This window comes from Lepidothrix coronata, unplaced genomic scaffold (genome assembly GCF_001604755.1).
Source record: "Lepidothrix coronata isolate B3197 unplaced genomic scaffold, Lepidothrix_coronata-1.0 Scaffold261, whole genome shotgun sequence".
Classification (NCBI taxonomy): Eukaryota; Metazoa; Chordata; class Aves; order Passeriformes; family Pipridae; genus Lepidothrix; species Lepidothrix coronata.
Window position 1 is genome coordinate 696,436 of NW_016690441.1, and position 10,969 is coordinate 707,404.

A 10,969-nucleotide genomic window follows, 5' to 3' on the forward strand; every position below is an offset into this window, starting at 1 on the left:
TAATGTATAGTCCAAATGTATTCCAAGCTTAGAAACCGGATTCCTATGAATTATTGAGAAAAATATTTATGATGCATTTCTAGGAAAATAGAAAAAAAAAGAAATATATGTAATAAATGTATACTCTAACAGTAGCCATTGGAAGCTCCCTAGGGAGAGATTGGGAATTGGAACGTCCAAGGTGCTTTTGGAAAAGGATCCAGGTTGAAACATGAGGACTTTTCAGGTGACAGGTTGGGAAGTTTTTCAGAAAGCCAACACTTGAGCCACTGGGCAACTACCCTAAACATTTGTATTTTAATTTAAGGTTTTTAGTTGTGATCCTTTTCTAACAAAGACAAGAAAACAAAGAGTTTTTTATAGCGAAGACGATGAATTTGCTGTTAATTTTTATATGGATCTTTTCCTGCCCCCCTCCGGAAGCCTTGTTTGTGTGACTCCGACCTTTCTTTCCCCTTTGGCAGGTTTCCTTCCCTGACAGCAATAGCATCTAAACCTCCCTCCCTTCCCGCTTTTCTTGCTTGGACATGGATTTTCCGTTGGGGTTTTACCTTTTCCTTTCTGGTTTTCTCTCCTTTTCCTCGACTCTTTTGGACAGTCAGCAGCTTCCTGCGGGCGTGAAGAACCGTGGCACACGGACAGAGTTGATTTTTTCGGGATTGGGTGCGTTTTTTCAAGGAATAGGGGGCGTGGTGAGCTCTTTTGTATCACTGTATATTTCCTCAGTTCTCTTCTAGTAGCTGTGTAGAGAAAATAAGGAATTTCCTTACCTTTGACGTAGTAGTATCCAATGGGCGATGTCTTTGTCCTCCAAGGATCACGGGAGCCTTGGGACAGCTCGTTGGACACTCATTCCTGGCGTTTTCTCTCCGCCGGACCGATGGATGCCCTCAGACCTCCCACTTCTCTCTTTTTCTCTCCTCTTCTTCCTCTCACTGGTAGGGCTGGAGGTGTTTTTTCCCCCGGGAATGCCGGATGGGAGAGGCAGCCAGCCCTTCCATGAGGAGTTGAGCATCCTAGAGGAGCATCTTGGAGGCACCGGTGCCGCCTCAGAGCAGTGTAGGACAGCACATCCCTGCTCCCAACCCCCACATGCAGCTTCTTCTCAATCCCTGTCATTTTACCATCCCTGTTATTTTATCCTGTTCCCGTGATGACTGACGGGGCCGCTTCCAGTAACTTCCTCTTTTTCCAGTTCTCCAAGCAGCCGTTTCCATTCCGTTCAGGAGTCACGGGAGGCATTGGATGTGCAACCCCACGTGTGAGCAAAGGCAAGAGGCTTTTGGTTTATTCCTCCATTTCTAATGCAGTTGAAAACACTACAGTAATTGAGTTGTGCAAACCCAAGTACGTCCGAAAATTCGGAATTTAAGGACCATCCTCAGTGTATCCTAAAGAGAGTCCCGTGTGAAAACATGATGGACCTGGGGATGGGGTGGGCCGGGATTTTTTCCGCCCACCCGCTTTGCTGCTGTGACCTAAAATCAATCCCGCTGCCGAGTTTGGTGACTGACTTGGAATTATCCTTGGAATTGTCCTCCCTCTGTGGGCGGTGACCGTGTTCACACCCTCCTTTCTCTTGCCAGCTCTTCCCTGGAAGGTTTTTTTCCCATTTCTCCTCTCGGTCGTGGCAAAGCTTTTTCCTTCCTTTTGGGCCTTCCCAGGAGCCACTGGCTGACCGTGCTGAGCCAGTTCCTTTAGGAAAACTGGAGGAGCTCGTTGGGATCCCACCTTCCTTCCTTTCCATCATTTCACTCAGCTTTTTGCCAGGGATGGAAAGACTTTTTTCCTGAGACATCAGAGCTCGTCTCCTCCGAACTCCGGGTGACATGGATTTGTTTGAGCGTCACCCGCTCCCCTGGGGATGCTCTTCCCTGAGGATGCTCTTCCCTGAGGATGCTCTCTGGGGCTGGTGCAGGCGTGGAGAGAGGGGAAGGAGCCCCCGTTTTGAGGCTCCCCGGGGTTTTTTCACCTTTTTGAGCCATTTGCTTCTTCATTTCCGATGACTTTGCCATAGGGCAGGAGCCCGGGATGCTCCCGCATCCCATCGTGGTGCTGCCCAGGGCATCTTTGTACCTGCTTGGGAAGAAAAGGAGCATCTTTAAATCCTCTTGACAGTGAAGTGAGGCCCAGTTTGCAGTACACAACCATCAGGGGGGGTTTTTTTTGGGGGGGGGCGTTGTTGTTTTGGGTTTTTTTTCTTCTTACTTTCGATACAAAACATTCCTTTTTTTATTAGTCACGGTCACGTCTTCATTCCATTCTTCCTTTTGTAAACTTTTTTGGGCCCACGTTCTTTTGACGGGCATTGATATATATAAATATATATATAAATATATATGAATATATTTTTTTAAGTTTCCTACACCTTGAGGTTGCATGGTCTGTAAGGTTGGCATGTCTTTATATTGTATACAGATTTTGCACGCCACACTTGGCAGCTTTGAAAACAATAACAAAAAAAACAAAACAAAACAAAACAAAAAAAATGGTGGTTTGGGGTTGGGTTTTTGATTTTTTGGATTTTTTTGAATTTTTTTGGGTTGGTTTTTTGTTTCGTTTCATTTTGGTTTGAGATTTTCTTTTTTCCTCTCGTGGCATTTGCGGAGACTAAAGGTTGGGATGTTGTTGTCACACACACACACAAAAGGAAGGAGAGTGGGAATTTTTGTTTGTCTCACTGAACTGAATAAGAAATTGTGCTTTTTGTTGTTCAAAAGAGTAACTACAAAGAAAGCAGACAAAGGACTACTTACACATTTCTCATTTTAAGAAGAGAAGAAAAAAAAAAAACTAAGACGTTTCTCTAGCACTTGTGACTTACCAATAATAGAGTTTATTGTATTTATGCGGAACCAGTGTTTTTAGGGGGGACTACGCCGAACACACCAAGTAAACTGCCTGTGTCCTGGTTACTCTCGTTATTCTTCTCATTTCCTTTCGTTTGGGTTGGTGTTTCGCTTTGGTTTCTCGCCGGGGTGGGGAGGTTGGATGCGACGGACGCGACCCTCGCGTCGGAGCCGCCAATCCCGAGGAGAGCTGCATGGCTGAGGAGGACTTGAAAGAGTTAACTCTCCAGCACAGCCGAACTTTTGTAAGGAATTACTTTTCCAGGATGTATTAGTGCTCGGTTTCACTTTAAGCAGTCTTGTACTGTGCAACACTGTGGTTTAAAAAAAACGAGACTTTACAGCGAAAGGCAAAACGTGTTTCTTCATTGTCGTGAGGTCGGGCTCGTTCTCAGCTCGGCTTCGCTTTGTCTTTGATATTGATGAAAAAATTAAAAAAAAAAAAACCACACACACACACAAAAAAAAAAAAGAGAAAAAAAAAGTATCCTATTGAAAGAAAATAAATTAACACTTTTCTGTGCTCCATAGTGGAGGCGCTATTTTCCAATTTATGAGGATGACAAACTTATATATATAATATATATATAAAAAGTGGGGCGGGGAGGGGGGGAAGGGGTTGAAACATTATTCACCCGAGAGCTTATTACAGATATGTAGTATGAAAAAGTTGTAACTATATTATATTCTACTTTATACCTATACATGCTCAGTATGATGTCACCATTGGTAGCAGCTACCGGTTTACGCTGTAATTTAGACAAATTTCACTCTTTATTGTATGGACCCTCCTTTCAGTGATTCTTTGTGCTCATCTTTTAACTTGGTGGAGTTGGAATATTTTTATCGTTCTTTTCTTTTTCTTGTTTTGGTTTGTTTTGGGTTTTTTTTTTTGGTTGGTTTATTTTATTTTTCTCTTTTCTCTTTATTTTTATTTTTCTGATTTGGTTTTGTTTCGGTTTTGTTTTTGTTTTTTTTTTTTTTACTGGCCAATGGTGTCTTTCTCTGACAGTACCGACTTCAATTTCAACTTTATTAGGAGTCCAGTATTTTGTACCACATTATGACAACTTGTTATTCTTGTGGTGTAAATAAAAAGAAAAATGTTAATTATAGTACCACCCTGATTTCTCTTGCTGATCTTCTTTTCATCTGGTGCTTTTGGTGGGATGGGATGGGTCAGGTCTCAGACAGCTGTCCTTTATCTCATTTATTATGGACTTTTTCATCTGTTTTTTTAATGAATTCATTCCCCTGTCCCACAGGGGGAAGGTTTGGGATCATACAATGGTTTGGGTTGGAAAGGGCCTTAAAGATGATCTTGTTCCAGCTCCTCTGCCATGGGCAGGGGCACTGAATTCTTCAAACTCAGTGCAATTAAATTTTAAAAAAAAGGGGGGTTTGCTGTGTTTAGAAGGGTGAGGATGCAGACATGGTGCATTTGTGCTCTGTCAAGGCACAATTACCCACTGGTCACCAGCTTCAGATGCCTGCAGGGACAAGAAACCTGCTTCCCATTAAATCAGGAAGGGAATGGGGAGCAATTCCTGAGCTTTAAAGATGATTAAACCCCAGAGTCCTTGAGCAAAGCTTTCAGAATTTCACTCTTCAATTACATGCAGGGAAAAAAAAAGATGAAAAAATCCCTCCTTCCCCACTGCATGGAGCAATTCCTGAAATCCTCCCCAATCCCTGTGGATAATGGAGCCAGGGTGAGCTCAGCTACCGCCTTCCAGGCCGGGTTCACTCCATGGTGAGAGACAGGAATTCCTGGAACCTCTTTATCCAGGAGGGGGGTCCTGGAGCTGCTGAGGGTCCTTGCCCCCCCCCCAAGCCAAGCCCAGCCTTTGGTGGGATGGGATCTTTCATCCATTGTGAACAAAGTGGTTCCTTGCTGTCATGGAAGGGGAGTCTTGGGGCCAAAGTGGGGGTTTTGGAGAAAATATCCCCATGTGGACGTTGGGATGTCTGTGGAGAAGTTCCTGGAGCTTCCCAGTTCCCTTGTGGCTCTGAGATGTGTGTTGGCAGTGCCCGCAAAAACGAAAAATCCCACTAAAATTGAGTTTCCAGCAAGAATGGCTGAATTTCCCCCAAAAGCCACCAACCAGTGAGGGAAAACAGGGAAAACCCACGGAGGGACAAGCTGGCATTGTGTGTCTGGCTCTGTCCCGCCCCAAATCCCAGAGATCCTTGGTGCTGTTGCACATGGTGCTGTACCCCCAGGGCCGTGGGGTGTCCCCTCTCCAGCAGACATCCCTCTCCTCTTGGATGAGTCCCCTTCCCATGCCCAACTTTCCGGTTGGGATGCGTTGGCTGCCTTGGGTCTGCTCCCAAATTTTCTGCTGCGCTCCCAGAGGAGGAAGGTTGGGACCAAAAGGGGTAAAAGATGTCTTTGGGAAAGATGGGGAGAACTTTGTCTGAGAAAGAGAGGCAAGTTGAAGCGGAGATGGTGGAAAACTCCGCTGGGAGCATCCCAAGCCCTTCACCAACCCTGCCAAGGCTGGGGAATGCTGCTCCAGCCAAGAGAGGCGGGGCTGCAACCTCTCCTGGCTCTTTTGAGCCCATGGGAATGTCTGCAGGCTGGGCCAGCCGGGTCTCCAACCCCACCTCCAAGGGATGTGGAGTCTGGGAGGAGAGGGAGGAGGAGGAGGAGAAGGTGGAGGAGGAGGAATATCTGCAAATCCAAACCACAGAGTGGCTTCCCACAGCTCTGGCTGGAACCTGGGGCTGCCTGGTTTCCTCAGGGCTGATTGATGGTGGCCCCAAACACGTTGATAGACTTCTCCCCTGTTTTAGGGGCATTTTAGGAGGATTCTTAGCATGTGGTTGGTGACACAGCTCCGTGTGCAGGGGGATAACAAATTGCCTTGGCCAGGTTTGTCTGTTGGGCTTCATTAGGGAACCTCTCAGATTCTGGGGGTGCTGAAAATGAGCCTGGAATTGAGTTATTCCGGGAGAGTTCCAGGCTAATTCTTCTTTCATCTAAAGCCTTTTCATATTTGACCTCTCTCCCCCTTATCTGCCACGGGAAATTCGATTTGCACTGTTATTCCAAAACAATTCCTTTTGGTTCCCTTGGAGAAAGGCAGGACTTAGGATTTAAGTACCACGGGCTGCTCCCCAGCTCTGTTTTGCAGGGGCTTGGAGGGGGAGGGAAGGAAGAGGAATCCAAGCAGAGCAGTGAAGTATCTGCAGATTTCATTAGGGCTCCTCGGATTCGCTCTGGGAGAGATGGATCGCTCCGTGGGCTGTGGGAGCCCTTGTTCCCAAGGATCCCGGCTCAACACGCCGCTGCTGCTGGGCCGTTCAGCAATTTATTCCTGGGGCAGCTCCAGACATCTCCCTGAGTTAAGCCCTGCTGGCATTTGCTTCTGGAGGGATGGAATTAACACAAACATGGAACTTGGCAGCTCCTGACTTTCTAAGCCCTCTAAGATCATCGAGTCCAACCATCCCCCAGTCCTGCCAAGGCCACCACTGACCCACAGCCCCAGGTGCCACATCCACATGGCTTTTCAGTCCCTCCAGGGATGGGGACTCCACCCCTGCCCTGGGCAGCTGTGCCAGGGCTGGACAACCCTTTTCATGAAGAAATTTTTCCTGATTTCCAACCTAAATCTCCCCTGGGCAGCTGAAGGCAGGAGAGGTGGAGCTGGGTGTTATTCCTGCTCTACTGAGCCTCATCCTTCTTCCCTGTGATGGGGTGAGGCCCTGGCACAGGTTGCCCAGAGAAGCTGTGGCTGCCCCATCCCTGGAAGTGTCCAAGGCCAGGTTGGAGCAACCTGGGCTAGTGGAAGGTGTCCCTGCCAGTGGCAAGGGGTGGGATAGGATGATCTTGACACTCCCTTCCCACCAAACCATTCTGTGGTCCTCAGATCCTCCTGAGCAGAGATGGACCATGTGGGCAACCTGGTGTTGAAGACAGTGAGGGACCTCTGGGCATGTCCAGGTGAGTTTTTTTCTCTTCCCCCTTGTCCTACCATAGGATCGGTTTCTTCTTCTCCCTTGCCCTGTCTGAAGGAGGTTTTGCCTGTCTCATCCTCAGCTTTGGGACTCTGGGGAGTTGGAGATTCCCAGCGGACCAGCTCAAACAGAGGAAATGAAAAGTCACAGCAGAAATGCTGGGAAAACTCTCCCTGGGCTGACAGTGCTCAGTGGCAGCTCCAAAAGCAACACCTTCCTTAAGAAACTTCAAAATCACCTCCCAGTTTTATTTTGGATTTTTTGGGGGTTTTTTGTCCTTTTGGGAACAATTAAAGATTTTTGGTCAAACAGACACTTTGGATTTTTGCTGGATGCTGGAAAAGTCAAGTGGAATGGGAAAAGACACTCAAATCCCTCAGTTGGCTGAGCAACCTCACACTTGCCCTGCTGGGTGGTTGGGGAGGACCCGAGTGTGGTTCATGTGCTTTCCCAGCTTTTAATTGGATTTTCTTCTTTTCCAGACAACTTGGATTTCCCTTGGAAGCTGTCTGGCAGTATTTGGCTTCCTGCCTGCTTGGAGCCAGAGCCTGTGGGGATTAATGACATGGAAAAGGAGGAACACTGAAAACTCTGAAACTGTGAGAAAAAGGCAGCATGGAGGCAGCTCCTGGTGGGAAGGTGTGTGGCTGGTTCAGGGATGGGATTTGGGGAGGGAAAGGCTCCAGCAGCTCTTCTGGGGCCTTGTGTATAACAGGAACATCTTCCCCATCCCTGGAAGTGTCCAAAGCCAGGCTGGATGAGCTTGGAGCAACCATGGAAGGTGTCCTTGCCCATGGCAGGGGGTGGAATGGGATGGGCTTTAAGGTCCTTCCAACCCAAACCAGTCTGGAATTCTGTGGTCTTAGAAAAGAGTCATCTCCTGAAGGAGCTGGAGTGCCTTGAGTGGAGCAAGTCCTTTCCTTCCCCTCCTCAAGGGAATGATCCAGGTTTCTATGGTGGAGAACTTATTTGGGATATCTCAAGGAGCAGGATGGAGGTGTGGCCTGAGGAATAGGGATGCTGGCAGTGGCTGTTCCTCCTGTGTAAGGGAATCCCTCCAGACTGTCTCCCAGCTGCCAGCAAGGAAAGGGATTCACCCCCCTGGCACAGGAGCCAGCACAAAGGCCCAGCTCCAACTCACCTCACAGGGAAGAGTCAGCAGGAAGGGCTGGAAAACACCAGCAAGGGTTCCTCTAACACCAGTGGTGGGAAAACAGTGCCTTGGGAAGCCACTGCCACATGGCAGTGATGCCAGCGCTGCTTTTCCGTGAGGAAAACTGCTGGAATTCACCTTCAAAAGCCCAGTTGTGTCCAGGCAAACCTGCTCTGCAGTGGGAAAATCCCCTGGGGAAAGGGTGCATCCCTCCTGCAGGAATTTGTGTGGTTAATTCGGAGCAGGGGAGAGAAAATCCAGGAGTGTTGGAGCTGAGATTTTCCAGGAGCTACCTGGGGCCCACCAGGACCCCCCTGCACCCTGGGTGGGGTGGGACCTCCCCTGGACACCTGCCCTCCTGGGCACATGGGCTTCACCTTTTCCTAGATTTTGGCTGTGTTCCATGCAGAACAGGAATTCTGGGTTATAAACCGGGGTGACCTATGGAAAGGATTCAGGACACCCTTCATCAGAGGGGTTTCCTTGAGAGCCTGTGCCCAGAGTAAGCATCCCAAAGCCTCCAGGCAGCAGGAACACCCCCAGACTCCTGCCAGACCTCTGGTTAAACAGGAGGAGAGAGGCCTTCGTGAGCTTTTATTAGAAGAGTCATCTAAAAACACATCGGAGGGTTTGTTGTCCCAAAAGAAGGAGTTTGGCCCTTGGATTATTTCCTTTAACCCAACCCAGGCCAACGGGAAAAGCCTGGTGGGAAGGGAAGATGAGGATGAATGAGCCTTTAGATGGGAAAAGGTGGAAATCACCTGGAAAGAAGAAAAAAATATATATGTATTTTTATATATATATATTTTATAGATAAACACATATAAAAGTCTGACCCAGCCCTGAACTTTTCTGGCAGGGAAGTAAAATTCATGAGGAATTTCCTCAATTCCAGCCTGCAATTCCACATTATATCAGTGGGAGCCACGTTGCTGGGGCCAGTCAAAGTGCCAGATGGCAACAGGGGGGTGAGGAGGGAAGGTGGGCCCTGCAGGAGGGTGTGGTGTCTCCCCTGCCCCACCTTCTTCCCTAAGGAATGTTAATTATCCCGGCTCCCAGAGACCTCTGAGAGATCTGTTTATAATAAAATCTTTATGGTGCTTGGAATTTCGGGGGGTTTGTCCTTTCCCTGTGGCGTGGAAAGTTTGGGAGCGCTGGCAGCTCCAGAGAAGTTGTGGATGTCCCACCCCTGGAAGAGGTCAAGGTTGGTCAGGGCTTGGAACCTGGGCTGGTGGAAGGTGTCCCTGCCCATGGCTTTAGGATGAGCTTTAAGGTGCCTTCCAGCCCAAACCATGGCATGAAAAATGGGGTGAGATGGGGGTCCCCAGAAGGCACAGGTTGTGGGAGAGGTGGTGGAGCATCTTCCCAGCCTGACACCTCTCCCAAAAAAACCCCATTCCTGGAAGTGTCCAAGGCCAGGCTGGACAGGGCTTGGAGCCACCAGAGCCAGTGGAAGGTGTCCCTGCCCCTTTGCAAGAAACATTTCGGGATTTAATGTTTCCCAGATCACTGCCCTCGCTGAGATTAGTCTGGGAACAAGGAATGGGCTTGGAATTTCTCCAGAGTGCAGGGAAAAGGAAAGGAGCAGACAGATCCATCTCCTTAATCCCCAAAGCCTTGTTTGCTTGAGCAACCAGCCCAAGCTGCCAGGTTTGGGTCGGGCCCAGCTGGGTGTTGCTCTGCAAAACCTTTGACACATCAAGGAAAAGCCTTTTCAACGAGCAGAGCAAAAGAAAAGATTCAAAGGAAAAAACACCAAAAAATCAAGTGGCTGGCAGAGAACCCGGCTGGCTCCTCCATCCATGGGTTTGTTTGTTTTCCATAGTTATCCGGGTCATCCTCATTGCTCCAGCGTGCCAGGAAAAACCCAACCTTCCTCCTGCTTTCCCTTCAGCCTCTGTTTCCTCCTCTCCCTCCCTGAGCTGGGAAATATGAGCGATGGAGGATGAGGGATGAGGGATGAAGGAAGAGGGATTGAAGGATGGGCTGTTTCTCTGAAGGGGAGGAGGCAAAAAGAAGTGTTTTCCCCCAGGCCCTGATGCAATTCCTTGGGAGCGTTTACAGGATCCATCCTGGCAGGAAGCAAACAGGCAGGGGCTGTGCCAAGGGATGATATCACGGGAATGATGGACTCCAGAGCCACTTGGACAGATCAGGAAGAGATAAAAGGGGAAACTGTCTGATTAGAGCAGAGTCCCAGCCCATCACCTTGAGAAGATATGCAGGGGCATTTTTTGGGGAGGGGGAGAAGATAATAAATGAAATGTTGTAGTGACCCAAGGGCATCACAGAATCCAGGATGGCTAGGGATGGAAGGGAACTTAAAGCTCATCTCATTCCACCCCCTGCCATGGGCAGGGACACCTTCCACTAGCCCAGGGTGCTCCAAGCCCTGTCCAACCTGGCCTTGGACACTTCCAGGGATGGGGCAGCCACAGCTTCTCGGGGAATTCCCTCCCAGCCCCTCCCCACTCTCCCAGCCAAAAATTCCTTCCCAATATCCCATCTAAACCTTCTTTCCTGACCTTGAGTCAAGTAGTTTCATCCCCTGCTCTGTTTGGAGCCTCCAATGATGCCATTTTTGGGTACCAGAGATGCCCCCTCAGGCCCTGGGGCAGCTGCACCCCCCACTTCCAACCTGGACTGACTCTTTCCAAAGTTTATCCCACTTTTCCCACCCAGGTGAGCTCAGCCATAGAAATACTGCCCCTAAAGAGGTCCCAAGATTTTTAGCCAGAACCAGAGGGGCTTATTCCTATCACTGAATAATTTCTATCCATGGATCAATCAACAGGGAGCAGCAAATTTGTCCATCCCTTGAGGCCACAGCCAGAAATATCCTATTTCCTTCATTCAGCTGGATTTTTATCATGATTTTTATAATTTTTTACTCAAAAAGTAAAAGAAATGGGCTGGGGATTCAGGGTAGTAAAATGTAGTTTTTCCCAACAGTAAACCCAGGAATATTCCTTGTGTCCTAGGCCTGGCACTAAATTCCCTGTCT

At 48.5% G+C, this 10,969-nt stretch overlaps 1 pseudogene; it reads left to right on the forward strand.

Moving 5' to 3' along the window:
• Positions 1-6: 6 nt before the first annotated feature.
• Positions 7-10,969, forward strand: part of LOC108507561 — a 23,055-nt pseudogene continuing 12,092 nt past the window's right edge.